General features: G+C 48.8%; 1 protein-coding gene across 1 annotated transcript in view; it reads right to left on the minus strand.

The window, feature by feature from the left end:
* The window catches only part of BPHL (biphenyl hydrolase like), a 374961-nt gene that overhangs the window by 50358 nt on the left and 306843 nt on the right, over positions 1–17760 (minus strand). The gene's annotated exons all lie outside the window — the stretch shown is intronic.

The following is a 17760-nucleotide window of genomic DNA, read 5'->3' on the forward strand; positions in this document are numbered from 1 at the left end:
GTAATTCTATTTCTCAGCCACAAGAGAGCAGATATCTATATATATAATTGTCTAAGGGGTACTTCCTTCTTTCTGTCCTCAACTTCTGTAACGGAAATCCTGTGTCGCTGATTGGTCTCGGCAGCTGCCTGTCATGGCTGCCGCTACCAATCAGCGACGGGCACAGTCTGATTAGTCCCTCCCCTACTCCCCTGCAGTCAGTGCCCGGCGCCCGCTCCATAATCCACTCCAGTCACCGCTCACACAGGGTTAATGGCAGCGGTAACGGGCCGCGGTGTAACGCACTCCTTTACCGCTGCTATTAACCCTGTGTGTCCCCAACTATTTACTATTGATGCTGCCTATGCAGCATCAATAGTAAAAATATGTCATGTTAAAAATAATAAAAAAAACAAAAAACCTGCTATACTTACCATCCGCCGCCTTTCCCGCTCCTCGCGACGCTCTGGTGACCGCTCCATGCAAGCGGCAGGTTCCGGTGGCAAGGATTGTATTCAACAAGCACCTGCCATGACGTCACGGTCATGTGACCGCAACGTCATCACAGGTCCTGCTCATACCAGCCCTGGGACCGGAAGCTGCCGCTTGCAATGGAGCGGTCACCGGAGCATCGCGAGGAGCGGGAAAGGCGGCGGATGGTGAGTATAGCAGGACTTCAACGGGCCTTCGGAAGGTGAGTATATGTTTATTTTTTATTTTAAGTCTCTATACTACGTTAATCTGTGCTGTATACTCCATCGCTGTGCAATATACTACGTGACTGGGCAATATACTACGTGGCTGGGCAATATACTACGTGGCTGAGCAATATACTACGTGACTGGGCAATATACTCCGTCGCTGTGCAATATACTATGTGACTGGGCAATATACTACATGACTGGGCAATATACTACGTGGCTGGGCAATATACTACGTGGCTCTGTGCTGTACACTCCGTCGCTGTGCAATATACTACGTGACTGGGCAATATACTACGTGACTGGGCAATATACTACGTGATTGGGCAATATACTACGTGGCTGGCCAATATACTACGTAGCTGGGCAATATACTACGTGGCTGGGCAATATACTACGTGGCTGGGCAATATACTATGTGGCTGGGCAATATACTACGTGGCTGGGCAATATACTACGTGACTGGGCAATATACTACATGGCTGTACAGTATACTACGTGGACATGCACATTCTAGAATACCTGATGCGTTAGAATCAGGCCACCATCTAGTTAGGCACATAGATGGGACTATTTTAACAGTTCTATCAGCTGAATGCCCATAATAGGTTATATATGTCCCAGGGGGTGACAGATTCCCTTTAAGAATGACATGACCAGGACTGGACTGGGACAAAAAAAGCAGCCCTGCCGTAAAAATCCCTCAAGCCCATATACTATAGCCCGTCCCACCCCTGATCCGTGGATTTATTTACTTATCCAGCGGTTTGTTTTTTTCAGCACTGGAGTGGTGAATAAGTGTAAGCCCCCCCTAGCCCCAGTGATATCCTCAACCTCAGGCATCACTCTTCCCCGCTTTTCAGAACCGCTCCAGTCCCACGGTGCCATTATGTAAGCGCAGCTTCTGACAGCCGGAAGTTGGACGTTATATCACAAGCTCTCAATACAAGGTTATGAGAGCCAAAATGAGGCTCTCATTGAGTTGTATTGAAAAGTGACCTCCGCACCGCTCCATGAAACACTAGAGCTGCGAGCCGGTCACATTCAAAGGAGATGAACCAGAGCAATGCTGGAGACCAATGAAGGCAGCGGAAGGTGAGTATGAGACAGGAGGCAGCGGACTTACAGTTAAAATACCACTCCAGTGTTGCAATAAAAATAATGGTGGGGTGGTGCTTTAAAGGAGCCACATGTGTATGGTGCCGCAGTGCGCAGGATCGACCACTAGGGTTGAGCGAAACGGATCGGACAATTTAAAAAATCGCCGACTTTCGACAAAGTCGGGTTTCATGAAACCCGACCCGATCCCAGTGTGGGATCGGCCATGAGGTCGGCGATCTTCACGCCAAAGTCGCTCTTCGTATGACGCTTTCAGCGCAGAGTGTGGGCAGCGTGATGACATAGGTCTCAGTCCCCACCATGTTGGAGAAGGGCATGATAGTGATTGGCTTGCTTTCAGTGGCGTCACAGGGGCTATAAAGGGGTGTGTATGCCGATCGCCATCTTACTTCTGCCGATCTGAGCATAGGGAGAGGTTGCTGCAGCTTCACCAGAAGCAGGGATATCGTTAGGGAGGGAAGATTAACCCCCAAACTGCTTGTGCTGTAGCGATTTCCACTGTTCAACACCACCTTTTCTTTGCAGGGACAGTGGAGGTTTGATTTTTGTGCATCAGCTCTGTAGCTTATTAGGCTGCCTTATAAGGCTCCCTGATAGCTGCATTGCTGTTTGTACGCCAATGTGCAAACCAACTGCCTTTCAAAAGCAAAAATCCTGTTGCTCCTTTCTGCACAGTTCTCTTGTTTCTTTGTCCACACTTTTGTGTGCAGCAGTCCTTTTTATTGCTGCCAATTGTAGTACAGTCCTTGTATTTTTTTTATATATCTGCCAGCCATGTTCTGCCTTGTACATTGTGTAGTGTAATACACAGGGCCTGTTTTTGGCTGCAGTCTCCCCCCCCCCCCAAAAAAAAGGGAGATTTACCGTACATTGCCACTAAGTGGATCTACGTCAGTTGTGTTTGTCGTATATGTGCCAGCCACGTTCTGCCTTGTACATTGTGTACTGTAATACACAGGGGACAGGGCCTGTTTTTTGCTGCAGTCTCCCCCCCAAAAAAGGGAGATTTACATTGCCACTAAGTGGATCTCCGTCAGTTCTGTTTGGCGTATATCTGCCAGCCACGTTCTGCCTTGTACATTGTGTAGTGTAATACACAGGGGACAGGGCCTGTTTTTTGCTGCAGTCTGCCCCCCAAAAAAGGGCGATTTAAAATGCCACTAAGTGGATCTACATCAGTTCTGTTTGGCGTATATCTGCCAGCCACGTTCTGTCTTGTACATTGTGTACTGTAATACACAGGGGACAGGGCCTGTTTTTTGCTGCAGTCTCCCCCCCCAAAAAAGGGAGATTTACATTGCCACTAAGTGGATCTCCGTCAGTTCTGTTTGGCGTATATCTGCCAGCCACGTTCTGCCTTGTACATTGTGTAGTGTAATACACAGGGGACAGGGCCTGTTTTTTGCTGCAGTCTGCCCCCCAAAAAAGGGCGATTTAAAATGCCACTAAGTGGATCTACATCAGTTCTGTTTGGCGTATATCTGCCAGCCACGTTCTGTCTTGTACATTGTGTAGTGTAATACACAGGGGACAGGGCCTGTTTTTTGCTGCAGTCTCCCCCCCAAAATAGGGAGATTTACATTGCCACTAAGTGGATCTCTGTCAGTTCTGTTTGGCGTATATCTGCCAGCCACGTTCTGCCTTGTACATTGTGTAGTGTAATACACAGGGCCTTTTTTTGCTGCAGTCTCCCCCCAAAAAAGGGAGATTTACATTGCCACTAAGTGGATATCCATCAGTTCTGTTTGGCGTATATCTGCCAGCCACGTTCTGCCTTGTACATTGTGTAGTGTAATACACAGGGCCTGTCTTTGACTGCAGTCTCCCCCCAAAAAAAGGGAGATTTGCATTGCCACTAAGTGGATCTGGAGCGCCCCCAGACACAGGGCCACGGGTTCTCGATACCAGGCCTGTTATGATACGGTGGTCTTGGAGCAACATGGAACGAGCTCTGAAGGACGTGGTAACTGTACTGACCGCAGTCCCTAAGCACAACACAACACTAGAAGTAGCCGTGGAATGCTCCTAACTCTCCCTAGGCATCTCGTCACAGCCTAAGAGCTAACTACCCCTAAAGAAAGAAGCAGTAAAACTATCTTGCCTCAGAGTAAATCCCCAAAGGATAGATTAGCCCCCCACAAATAATGACTGTGAGTGGAGAGGGAAAAGACATACACAGAATGAAACCAGGATGAGCACAGGAGGCCAGTCTAGCTAAATAGATAGGACAGGATGGAATACTGTGCGGTCAGTATAAAACACTACAAAAATCCACGCAGAGTTTACAAAAAATCTCCACACCTGACTAAAGGTGTGGAGGGCAAATCTGCCTCCCAGAGCTTCCAGCAAGACAGAATTAATTCACACTGATAAGCTGGACAAACATAGAAAGCACAGAATGGATAAGTCCACAAACTATGGACAGAAAAGAGCAAGCAAAAACTTAGCTTAGCTGAACTGGTCAGGATAACAGGGAACTCCAAAGAGATGTGAATCCAACCAGGAACAATTTACAAGTGGCACTGGCTGAAGAAAGAGCCAGACCTAAATAGCAGAGCAGAAGAGAAGATAAGTGGAGGCAGCTGATGACAGCTAACTCCAAGGAGCAGCCATACCACTAGAAACCACAAGAGGGAGCCCAAGAGCAGAACTCACAAAAGTGTCACTTACAACCACTGGAGGGAGCCCAAGAGCGGAATTCACAACAGTACCCCCCCTTGAGGAGGGGTCACCGAACCCTCACCAGAGCCCCCAGACCGATCAGGATGAGCCAAGTGAAAAGCACAAACCAAATCGGTGGCATGGACATCGGAGGCAACAACCCAAGAATTATCCTCCTGGCCATAACCCTTCCACTTGACAAGATACTGAAACCTCCGCCTCGAAAAACGAGAATCCAAAATCTTCTCAACCTCATATTCGAACTCTCCCTCAACCAACACCGGGGTAGGAGGGTCAACCGAGGGAACAACGGGCACCACATATCTCCGCAACAAAGATCTATGGAAAACATTATGAATGGCAAAAGAGGCAGGAAGAGCCAAACGAAAAGACACCGGAATAATAATTTCAGAAATTTTATAAGGACCAATAAACCGAGGCTTAAACTTAGGAGAAGAAACCTTCATAGGAACATGACGAGAAGACAACCAAACCAAATCCCCCACACGAAGCCGGGGACCAACACACCGACGGCGGTTAGCAAAACGTTGAGCCCTTTCCTGAGACAACGTCAAATTGTCCACCACATGAGTCCAAATCTGCTGCAGCCTGTCCACCACAGAATTAACACCAGGACAATCAGAAGGCTCAACCTGCCCAGAAGAAAAACGAGGATGAAAACCAAAATTACAAAAGAAAGGTGAAACCAAAGTAGCCGAACTAGCCCGATTATTAAGGGCAAACTCGGCCAACGACAAGAAAGACACCCAATCATCCTGATCAGCAGACACAAAGCATCTCAAATACGTCTCCAAGGTCTGATTAGTTTGCTCAGTTTGGCCACTAGTCTGAGGATGAAACGCCGAAGAAAAAGACAAATCAATGCCCATCCTAGCACAAAAGGCCCGCCAAAATCTAGAGACAAACTGAGAACCTCTGTCAGACACAATATTCTCCGGAATGCCATGCAAACGAACCACATGCTGAAAAAATAATGGAACCAGATCTGAGGAGGAAGGCAACTTAGGCAAAGGTACCAGATGGACCATTTTAGAGAACCGGTCACAAACAACCCAGATAACAGACATCTTCTGGGAAACAGGAAGATCCGAAATAAAATCCATGGAAATATGCGTCCAGGGCCTCTCAGGGACCGGCAAAAGCAAAAGCAACCCACTAGCGCGGGAACAGCAAGGCTTGGCCCGGGCGCATGTCCCACAGGACTGCACAAAAGCACGCACATCGCGCGACAAGGAAGGCCACCAAAAGGACTTAGCAACCAAATCTCTGGTACCAAAAATCCCAGGATGACCAGCCAACACTGAACAATGAACCTCAGAAATTACCTTACTTGTCCATCTATCAGGAACAAACAGCTTCCCCACTGGACAGCGGTCAGGCCTATCAGCCTGAAATTCCTGAAGCACCCGCCGCAAATCAGGGGAGATAGCAGAAAGAATCACCCCCTCCTTAAGAATGCCAACCGGCTCAAGGACTCCAGGAGAATCAGGCGAAAAACTCCTAGAGAGGGCATCAGCCTTAACATTCTTAGATCCCGGAAGATACGAGACCACAAAATCAAAACGGGAGAAAAACAGGGACCATCGAGCCTGTCTAGGATTCAGCCGCTTGGCCGACTCGAGGTAAATCAGATTCTTATGATCGGTCAGGACCACAACACGGTGTTTAGCTCCCTCAAGCCAATGTCGCCACTCCTCAAACGCCCACTTCATAGCCAACAACTCCCAATTGCCGACATCATAATTGCGTTCCGCAGGCGAAAACTTTCTGGAAAAAAAGCACACGGTTTCATCAAAGAACCATCAGACTCTGAGACAAAACGGTCCCTGCCCCAATCTCAGAAGCGTCGACCTCAACCTGAAAAGGAAGAGAAACATCCGGTTGACGCAACACAGGGGCAGAAGTAAATCAGCGTTTAAGCTCCTGAAAGGCCTCAACAGCCTCAGAGGACCAATTCGTCACATCAGCGCCTTTCTTTGTCAAATCAGTAAGGGGCTTAACCACACTGGAAAAATTGGCAATGAAACGGCGATAGAAATTAGCAAAGCCCAAAATTTTTTGAAGACCCTTCACAGATGTGGGCTGGATCCAGTCATGAATAGCTTGGACCTTAACAGGATCCATTTCTATAGACGAGGGAGAAAAAATAAAACCCCAAAAAGAGACCTTCTGAACTCCAAATAGGCACTTAGACCCCTTCACAAATAAAGCATTATCACGAAGGATCTGGAACACCATCCTGACCTGCTTCACATGAGACTTCCAATCATCGGAAAAAATCAAAATATCATCCAAATATACGACCATGAATTTATCAAGATAATTGCGGAAAATATTATGCATGAAAGACTGGAACACAGATGGAGCATTAGAGAGCCCAAATGGCATCACAAGGTATTCAAAATGGTCTTCGGGCATATTAAATGCAGTTTTCCATTCGTCACCCTGTTTAATACGAACAAGATTATATGCCCCTCGGAGGTCAATCTTAGTAAACCAACTAGCCCCCTTAATCTGAGCAAACAAATCAGTAAGCAAAGGCAAGGGGTATTGGAATTTGACCGTGATCTTATTAAGAAGACGATAATCAATACAGGGTCTCAAGGAGCCATCCTTCTTAGCAACAAAAAAGAAACCCGCTCCCAATGGTGACGAAGAGGGCCGACTATGCCCTTTCTCCAAAGATTCCTTAACATAGCTCCGCATGGCGGCATGCTCTGGCACAGACAGATTGAAAAGTCGGCCCTTAGGGAACTTACAACCAGGAATCAAGTTAATAGCACAATCACAGTCCCTATGTGGAGGACGGGAACTGGACTTGGGCTCATCAAATACATCCTGGAAATCCGACAAAAACTCAGGGACCTCAGAAGAGGGGGAAGAGGAAATTGACATCAAAGGAACGTCACTGTGTACTCCTCGACAACCCCAACTAGTCACCGACATAGTTTTCCAATCCAGCACCGGATTATGTTCCTGTAACCATGGAAATCCCAGTACAACAACATCATGCAGGTTATGCAACACCAGAAAACGGCAATCTTCCTGATGTGCAGGAGCCATGTACATAGTCATCTGTGTCCAGTACTGAGGTTTTTCCTTGGCCAAGGGTGTAGCATCAATGCCCCTCAAAGGAATAGGGCTCTGCAAAGGCTGCAAGGAAAAACCACAGCGCCTGGCGAATTCCAAGTCCATTAAGTTCAGGGCAGCGCCTGAATCCACAAATGCCATGACAGAAAAGGACGACAATGAGCAAATCAGGGTCACAGATAAGAGAAATTTAGGCTGTATAGTACTAATGGTAACAGACCTAGCGACTCTCTTAGTACGCTTAGGGCAATCAGAGATAACATGAGCCAAATCACCACAGTAAAAACACAGCCTATTCTGACGTCTGAATTCCTGCCGTTCTATTCTAGTCAAAATCCTATCACATTGCATAGGTTCAGGACTTTGCTCAGAGGATACTGCCATATGGTGCACAGCTTTGCGCTCGCGCAGACGCCGATCAATCTGAATGGCTAGAGACATAGATTCGCTCAAACCGGCAGGCGTAGGAAAGCCCACCATAACATCTTTAAAGGGTTTCACAAAGACCTTTTCTGAAAATAGCAGCCAGAGCCTCTTCATTCCATTTAGTGAGCACAGACCATTTTCTAAATTTCTGGCAGTATAACTCTGCCGCTTCCTGACCTTGACACAAGGCCAACAGGGTTTTTCTGCATGATCCACAGAATTAGGTTCGTCATACAATAATCCGAGCGCTTGAAAAAATGCATCTACATTCAATAATGCCGGATCCCCTGTTTCAAGAGAAAAAGCCCAGTCTTGAGGGTCACCACGCAGCAAGGATATGATGATTTTTACTTGCTGAATGGGATCACCAGAAGAACGGGGTTTCAAAGCAAAAAACAATTTGCAGTTATTTTTAAAGTTCAAAAACTTGGATCTGTCCCCAAAAAACAAATCAGGAGTAGGAATTCTGGGCTCTAAAGCAGGAGTCTGGACAACATAGTCCTGAATACTCTGTACTCTTACAGCAAGTTGATCCACACGAGAAAACAAACCCTGAACATCCATGCCAAAGCATATATCCTGAACCACCCAGATATCAAGAGGAAAAAAAAGACAAACCAAAGCACAGAAAAAAAAATGGTTCAGAACTTTCTTTTCCTTCTTTTGAGATGCATTTAATTCATTTTTGGCCACTTGTACTGTTATGATACGGTGGTCTTGGAGCAACATGGAACGAGCTCTGAAGGACGTGGTAACTGTACTGACCGCAGTCCCTAAGCTCAACACAACACTAGAAGTAGCCGTGGAATGCTCCTAACCTCCCTAGGCATCTCGTCACAGCCTAAGAGCTAACTACCCCCAAAGAAAGAAGCAGGAAAACTATCTTGCCTCAGAGAAAATCCCCAAAGGATAGATTAGCCCCCCACAAATAATGACTGTGAGTGGAGAGGGAAAAGACATACACAGAATGAAACCAGGATGAGCACAGGAGGCCAGTCTAGCTAAATAGATAGGACAGGATGGAATACTGTGCGGTCAGTATAAAACACTACAAAAATCCACGCAGAGTTTACAAAAAGTCTCCACACCTGACTAAAGGTGTGGAGGGCAAATCTGCCTCCCAGAGCTTCCAGCAAGACAGAATTAATTCACACTGATAAGCTGGACAAACATAGAAAGCACAGAATGGATAAGTCCACAAACTATGGACAGAAAAGAGCAAGCAAAAACTTAGCTTAGCTGAACTGGTCAGAATAACAGGGAACTCCAAAGAGATGTGAATCCAACCAGGAACAATTTACAAGTGGCACTGGCTGAAGAAAGAGCCAGACCTAAATAGCAGAGCAGAAGAGAAGATAAGTGGAGGCAGCTGATGACAGCTAACTCCAAGGAGCAGCCATACCACTAGAAACCACAAGAGGGAGCCCAAGAGCAGAACTCACAAAAGTGCCACTTACAACCACCGGAGGGAGCCCAAGAGCGGAATTCACAACACAGGTGTTAGGAGTCGAGTTTCCTCTGCTGCACAGGAGGAATCTCGATCCGTCTCCGCTGCGGTCTCCCATTCTTCTCCAGCCGCAGTGGAGTCTGCTCAGCAGGGACGTCGATCCCAGCGTCTCGCCCAGTCTAACTCTGTGCGAAGAGTTACTGCTGCTTTTCCTGCTTCTGCCATTGAAGCCAGTGCTGGGCAGCGGCAAGTGGACGTTTCTGGATCTAAGTCCTGCTTTTCTCTGTCTGAGCATGCCCAGGGCAGGATCTCCCATTGGAGATCGAGGGTCACATGCTCAGGTACTGCAGCACATCCCATTGGTCCTTTTGGCAGGTCCTGAAAGGGCAAAACTTCTGTAGCTGTTTCCTGTGCTGCAGCTATATAAACTGCGCATGACCGCACGGCCATGCGCTAGTATTGTCTTGTAAATATGTGTGTGTGTTGTGAGTGAAAGTCGCTGTTTAAATAACCCTCCCTATTGAATGATTGTTCGCGGAAGGTGTATGTTTGCTATCTAGCGCCCGACTTATCCAACAGCACGTAACACACATTACAGCTACCAATTGCTGTGTCTTCCTGTACGGCGCCGTGCGCTTGCTCTGCGCTTTCCTGACCCAAGCCTGGGTGGTTAGTGGCGTCCGTCAGTGCGGCACCGCACGCACTCTTGTGCCTTTATATTATTATTTAGTTTTCTTACACACCCAGTTGCGGTGTTGTGCCAGCAAGTGTCTAATCGGATTTCAATCCTAGTTGGGGTTGAATTCGCTGACTTCTTGCTCGCGCTCTATGTGTGGTACCGCGGTCCTGTGACGCAACAGGATCGCTTCCTTCACGCAGGGTGAAGTTAACTCGTGCGTGTATACTTATATTACCGCCATATAGTCCGTCTTACTAGCAGCAGGGTTTTTACCTGCACGGTGGACCTCGGACGGCGAACGCACCTAGTTCCATTTCATCTTGTACTTGGTGCGTTCCGCCAGTTCTTAACATAATACTAGCGCCAAGGTCTGGCTAGTAAATGATGGACCATCAGCGTTCACAGCGGTACATCCAGCAGCTGGAGGGAAGGTTGGCGGCTCTTGAGCGTTCAATCTCAGCTGTGGATGTCACTGCTGTCGCTGTTCAGGCTCCTAGTGTTGCTGCAGCCACCTTGTCCACTGCCGCTCCTGTCCCGACTCTAACTCGCCTCCCGCTTCCAGAGAAATTCTCTAGTGACAGAAAGTCTTGTAGGGGTTTCGTGAGTCAGTGCTCTATCCATCTCGAGCTTCTGGCCTCTCGTTTCCCTACAGAGCGGGCTAAGGTGGGATTTATGAATGCACTACCTAGGTTAATACGATTAATCCCCAATCCCCACAGTTTTAAGCGTGCCCTAAAAACTCATTTGTTCAGACTGGCCTACCGTCTCAATGCATTAACCTAACGATCCCTGTGTGGCCTATTTATAATTAAAAAAAAAAAAAAAAAAAAAAAGGTTCCTCGCATCATGTTCTCATACACTTTATGCAGTATTAGCCCTCTGTGTCTGTACTGCTACATACTTAGGCAGGTAACTGGTTCATGCAGCTTTACATGAACACCTGAGCCTTACACTATAGCTGGTCCGAATAACTAAAGCAATTGTTACCATCCACCTCTCGTGTCTCCCCTTTTCCCCATAGTTTGTAAGCTTGCGAGCAGGGCCCTCACTCCTCCTGGTATCTGTTTTGAACTGTATTTCTGTTATGCTGTAATGTCTATTGTCTTTACAAGTCCCCTCTATAATTTGTAAAGCGCTGCGGAATATGTTGGCGCTATATAAATAAAATTATTATTATTATTATTATTTATAGTGTCTCTTCTATCGGACAGGGCGTTGCAGTGGGCTACGCCGCTATGGGAGCGTAGCGATCATGTGGTGCAGAGTGCTCCGTTGTTTCTGAGCACTCTGAAACAGGTCTTTTTAGGACCTCGTGTCACCCATGATACGGCGCTCCAATTGTTGGCATTGACTCAGGGCTCGTCCTTGGTCAGTCATTTTGCCGTTCACTTCCGCACCTTAGCATCTGAGCTGGAGTGGTCGGATAAAGCCCTCATTCCAATATTTTGGAGGGGGCTGGCTGACCACGTTAAGGACGCCCTGGCCACTAGGGAGATTCCTGCCACACTGGAGGAATTAATAACTCTATCCACTCGTATTGATCTCCGTTTTCACGAGCGGAGGTTAGAGCGAGCCCAGTGTAGGCAGAGGTTTCGGCTGGCTCCCACTTTCGCCAAACCTTTGGAATCTCCAGACCAGGCTCCTGAGCCCCATGAGCCTGTGGTAGAGTCACGAGCGGGATCTAAGTCCCGGACCGCTCGTGCACTCCAGATTTGTCATCTTTGCCAACAGTCAGGACATCTTGCCTTCAGATGTCTCCAGCGGTCGAGGAAACGTCAGCGTCTAGTGGTAGTTGGTGGAGGTGCACTAGACACGGCGACGTTTGCCTCCAAATTGTCCTTTAAGGGGACAATAACATTGGGCCCATCCTCTCACTCGGTAGAACTCTGCGTGGATTCTGGGGCGGAGGGCAATTTTATGTCTTCAGCCTTCGCCCAACGTCACGCAATTCCTCTGGTCATGCTATCTCAACCAGTAACGGTACGAGTGGTGAATGGGTCGACACTGCCCACACAGATTACACATCAAACTATCCCTTTTACTCTGTCCATGTCACCATCTCATCAGGAGATTATATCTCTACTCGTCATTTCTGAGGGAATTGATGAAGTTCTCTTGGGGATACCTTGGTTACGGTACCACTCTCCTCACATCTAGTGGTCCTCAGGCAGAATTCTGGGATGGAGTGAATCTTGTGGGAACAGGTGTCATCGAGAGTGCGTTCAGGTTGCTACTACAGAGGTACCCGCAGATATTTCCTCTCTCCCCAAGCAATATTGGTCTTATGCAGACGTGTTCTCCAAAAAGGCAGCGGAGACCCTTCCGCCCCATCGCCCCTATGACTGTCCTATTGATCTCTTGCCTGGTGCTGAGCCTCCCCGGGGTCGAGTCTATCCATTATCTCTCCCTGAAACGGAGGCAATGTCTCAGTACATTCAAGAGAATCTGGCAAGAGGGTTCATCAGGAAGTCAGTGTCACCTGCTGGGGCAGGGTTCTTTTTCGTGCAAAAGAAGAATGGAGAACTACGTCCATGCATAGACTACAGGGGTCTTAATGCTATCACAGTTAAGAACAAGTACCCTTTGCCTTTGATATCTGAGCTTTTCGATAGGCTTCGGGGAGCTAGAGTGTTTACTAAACTAGATCTGCGGGGTGCTTATAACCTGATTCGCATCCGTGAGGGGGACGAATGGAAAACGGCATTTAACACCAGAGATGGGCACTATGAGTATCTGGTGATGCCCTTCGGGCTCTGTAACTCACCTGCCGTTTTCCAAGACTTTGTCAACGACATCTTCCGGGATATGCTTTCCACCTCGGTTGTAGTCTATCTGGATGATATTCTCATCTTTTCTCCAGATATTGACTCCCACCGGAGAGATGTTGGCAGAGTCTTCGACCTCCTATGGGCAAACTCTCTTTATGCGAAGTTGGAGAAGTGTGTGTTTGAGCAGGAGTCCTTACCTTTCCTGGGCTATATCATCTCCGCCCAGGGATTGGCTATGGATCCTGCCAAACTACAGGCTGTGATGGACTGGCAAGAACCCCATTCCCTTAAAGCGGTGCAGCGCTTTATGGGGTTCATTAATTATTACCGCCAGTTCATTCCCCATTTCTCAACTTTGGTAGCTTCCTTGGTAGCCCTCACCAAGAAGGGAGCAAATCCCAAAGTGTGGTCTGAAGAGGTCTCCAGGGCCTTTTCTTCTACTAAGTCTCATTTTGCTAGCGCTCCCATCCTAAATCGTCCCGATGTCGATAAGCCGTTTATAATGGAGGTGGATGCCTCTTCCGTTGGTGCTGGAGCAGTCCTCTTCCAAAAGGATGCTCAAGGTCGGAAGCATCCGTGCTTCTTCTTCTCCAAGACCTTCACACCAGCGGAGAGGAATTATTCCATCGGGGACAGGGAGTTGCTAGCGATGAAATTGGCTTTCTCAGAGTGGAGACATCTCTTGGAGGGGGCTCGTTTTCCCTTTTAAGTTTTTACAGACCACAAAAATTTGCTATATTTGCAAACAGCCCAGCGGCTAAATTCTCGCCAGGCCAGATGGTCCTTATTCTTCTCCCGATTCCACTTCACCCTCCATTATCTCGCTGGGGAGAAGAACATTCGAGCTGATGCTCTTTCTCGCTCTGTTGTGTCATCTGAGGAGGAGGAAGGAGAGCCTCGGCTTATTGTTCCTTCTGAGAGCTTGAGAACCGTGGCTCCGATGTCGCTTGAGTCTGTGCCTCCGGGCAAGACTTTTGTGCCCATAAATTTGCGACCAGAGGTTCTCTCTTGGGCTCATTCCTCCAGGGTGGGTGGACACTTTGGGACAAAAAGGACATCTGAGCTGCTGGCGAGGACGTACTGGTGGCCGCATATGCTCCGAGATGTCAGAGATTACGTTCTGGCATGTGTCTCATGCACCAAAAATAAGTCTCCTCGACAACGGCCGTCTGGGTTACTCTATCCCTTGCCGGTCGCAGACAGGCCCTGGGAGATGGTCGGGATGGACTTTGTGGTGGGTTTGCCCAAGTCTCCCGGCTGTACCGTCATTTGGGTCGTTACCGATCATTTCTCGAAAATGGTGCATTTGGTGCCGCTCCCACGGTTACCTTCTGCACGGGCCTTGGCAGCGTTGTTCATAAGACACGTCTTCCGCCTACACGGCATGCCAGACAAAATTGTCAGTGACCGGGGTCCCCAGTTTGCATCTCGGTTTTGGAGAGAGCTTTGTCGTCTTCTCAGCATTGAGTTAAATCTCTCTTCCGCATATCATCCCGAGACGAATGGGTTGGTGGAGAGGGCCAATCAGACTCTGGTCACATATCTGCAACATTTTGTTTCTGCCAGGCAGGATGACTGGGCATCTTTATTACCATGGGCAGAGTTCGCCCTTAATAACGCTGTAGCTGACTTCACCGGTCAGACTCCTTTCCTCCTTAATTACGGCCAGCATCCGCGGGTTCCTGTGCCTATGGCCGTGTCCTCTGCTGACTCCAGGGTGGCAGACTGGGCAGTGGAGGCACGGGACATTTGGGACCGCACTCAGGATGCCATTCGGGCCTCGAAGGAGAGAATGAGGTCCTCCGCCGATGCACATCGGCGCCCTGCCCCGACCTTTGCTCCTGGCGATTTAGTGTGGCTCTCCGCCCGTAACATCAGGCTGCGTGTAGAGTCCACTAAGTTTGCACCTCGCTACTTGGGTCCCTTCAAGGTCCTCGAACAGGTTAATCCTGTGGTCTACCGTCTGGCCCTTCCGCCACGCCTGGGTATCACCGACACCTTTCATGTGTCCCTCTTGAAACCCGTGTATATGTCCCGGTTTTCCGAGTCATCTGCTGGGACATCGGGTTCATCTACGGACGATTATGAGGTGAACGCTATTTTGGGGTTCAAGGTGGTACGTGGCAAAAAATTTTATTTGGTAGACTGGAAGGGTTATGGCCCCGAGGACAGGTCCTGGGAGCCTGTTGAGCACATTCGGGCCCCGCAGCTCATTGCTGCCATCGAACGTAGCGAGGCCCAAGGAGGGGGGGGCATGTTAGGAGTCGAGTTTCCTCTGCTGCACAGGGGGAATCTCGATCCATCTCCGCTGCGGTCTCCCATTCTTCTCCAGCCGCAGTGGAGTCTGCTCAGCAGGGACGTCGATCCCAGCGTCTCGCCCAGTCTGACTCTGTGCGAAGAGTTACTGCTGCTTTTCCTGCTTCTGCCATTGAAGCCAGTGCTGGGCAGCGGCGAGTGGACGTTTCTGGATCTAAGTCCTGCTTTTCTCTGTCTGAGCATGCCCAGGGCAGGATCTCCCGTTGGAGATCGAGGGTCACATGCTCAGGTACTGCAGCACATCCCATTGGTCCTTTTGGCAGGTCCTGAAAGGGCAAAACTTCTGTAGCTGTTTCCTGTGCTGCAGCTATATAACCTGCGCATGACCGCACGGCCATGCGCTAGTATTGTCTTGTAAATATGTGTGTGTGTTGTGAGTGAAAGTCGCTCTTTAAATAACCCTCCCTATTGAATGATTGTTCGCGGAAGGTGTATGTTTGCTATCTAGCGCCCGACTTATCCAACAGCACGTAACACACATTACAGCTACCAATTGCTGTGTCCGCCTGTACGGCGCCGTGCGCTTGCTCTGCGCTTTCCTGACCCAAGCCTGGGTGGTTAGTGGCGTCCGTCTTGTGCCTTTATATTATTATTTAGTTTCCTTACACACCCAGTTGCGGTGTTGTGCCAGCAAGTGTCTAATCAGATTTCAATCCTAGTTGGGGTTGAATTCGCTGACTTCTTGCTCGCGCTCTATGTGCGGTACCGCGGTCCTGTGACGCAACAGGATCGCTTCCTTCACGCAGGGTGAAGTTAACTCGTGCGTGTATACTTATATTACCGCCATATAGTCCGTCTTACTAGCAGCAGGGTTTTTACCTGCACGGTGGACCTTGGACTGCGAACGCACCTAGTTCCATTTCATCTTGTACTTGGTGCGTTCCGCCAGTCCTTAACAACGGGCCCCTCAGTCTCTGTATTGGGGTCGTCACGGTGGCTAGACCCAGTCCGTGACCCTGCTAAGGGGCACCCAATGAAAGGTGATGGTGTGATGCGTGGTGCGAGGCGCGATGAATAACAAGGACACAGGGTTGCAGTCTCTTTACCTCTTTACTGAAGGCTTTGGGAGCTGCAATCCAGAGCACTGCTAACAGGGCTGGCTGAGACCGGCCGGTCCGAAGGCACATCCAGAGTTTCCTTTGCAGGTGGAAATCAGTGCCTACCCAATAGCGCCTGTGTGTTGTAGTCCTTCCCTGCTGAGCACCACGGGATAGTCCTCACAACTGTTGTGTCTGTGTTCGTTCGTTCTTTCTCTCTCTCTTCGTCCCCCAGATGATATGGTTAGGACGCACCCGTATGACGGGTAGGCCTGGAGTTATTCTGGGACCCTAGAGATGCCCCTCTCCCACAGTTGCCTCCCTTGTCTGCTTAGGTGATTTAGGTGAGACAGCCAACCTATAATTAACTGTCCTGCCGTGTTGAAGTAATGCGTAACGTCTCTTACTTTCTCGGTGCTCCGGCCACCGCTATGCGCCTCAGAAGGATGTTGCCTCGGTCTCACGGCACGACTCCTACTGGCTCTATCTCCTTTACACTGTGATCCCGCTTCTCACTTCTCCACAATCAACTTTGCTTCGTGTCCTTTCTTAGAATACCGCCGCAAGGTAGTGCAGGCGCGGCTCCGTAATGATCTGTTCTCTTTCTAGACCGCTGTCAGGATCCCACCCCTGACAGGTCCTCTCCCGAACTCTCCCGGGCTCTTTCTGTCTAACTTCCTGTCCAACCCCCAGTTTTACCAGAGTGTGAAGAGTGGCCTACTAGATAGAACCACTCCCCCGGTGGCCGGAGTGTGAAGTGTCATGTGTTTGTGATACCTGGTCAGAACTCCTTCAGTGCCATCAGACGTACCATCACTCTCCTTAGCGGCAGAGTGTCATACTGCAACGACCAGATCCCTGGGGCGCTGCACTCCCCCCCCGGTTAAATCCAGTACTCCTGGACTGGGAAGAAGAAGAACAACAATACATGTTAACATAAAACATATAAAATTTGTGAAACATTATGAACAAATTAACATAACAGTACTTCCCTTTATGGGAGGTGAAGACGCTTGAACGTTGCAAAAGTTTGGTCACACACAGTTCATGACTCTCAGTTCAGTTGGGTGCCACTTTAAAGCAGCAGGGACCCCGAGTAAACAAAGGGGCCCCTGTGAAGTTTTTGGAGCAATTCACTGTTCATTACTCCGTTGTCCATTTTTAAACTTGTAACAAAGATATTTAAACAAACAATAGCACTTATTATTAGTATCTCCAAGCTTTGTAGCGAAGGGGTGTCTGATTCTGGGTGCTTCGTGTGGACCTCCGCTGTGCAGGGGCTGTTATGGGCCTAACAGGGCCCGCTAAGTTTGCTATCGCTGGTGTAGTGCACTGTCTTCTAGCTACACTCCTAGTGAGTCTGGGCAGTACTGGCACATTGGAGTTCTCAAAACCGCTACTACTACCGATGGGCATGGCAGATTCACCATTAGCGAAGGGAAGACTTGCCGATTCAACAGTTGGCAGGGCATCTTCTGGTGAGGTCTGTTGTGATGGCGGATCGGGTTGACCTGGC

This window comes from Ranitomeya imitator, chromosome 6, assembly GCF_032444005.1.
Source record: "Ranitomeya imitator isolate aRanImi1 chromosome 6, aRanImi1.pri, whole genome shotgun sequence".
NCBI lineage: Eukaryota > Metazoa > Chordata > Amphibia > Anura > Dendrobatidae > Ranitomeya > Ranitomeya imitator.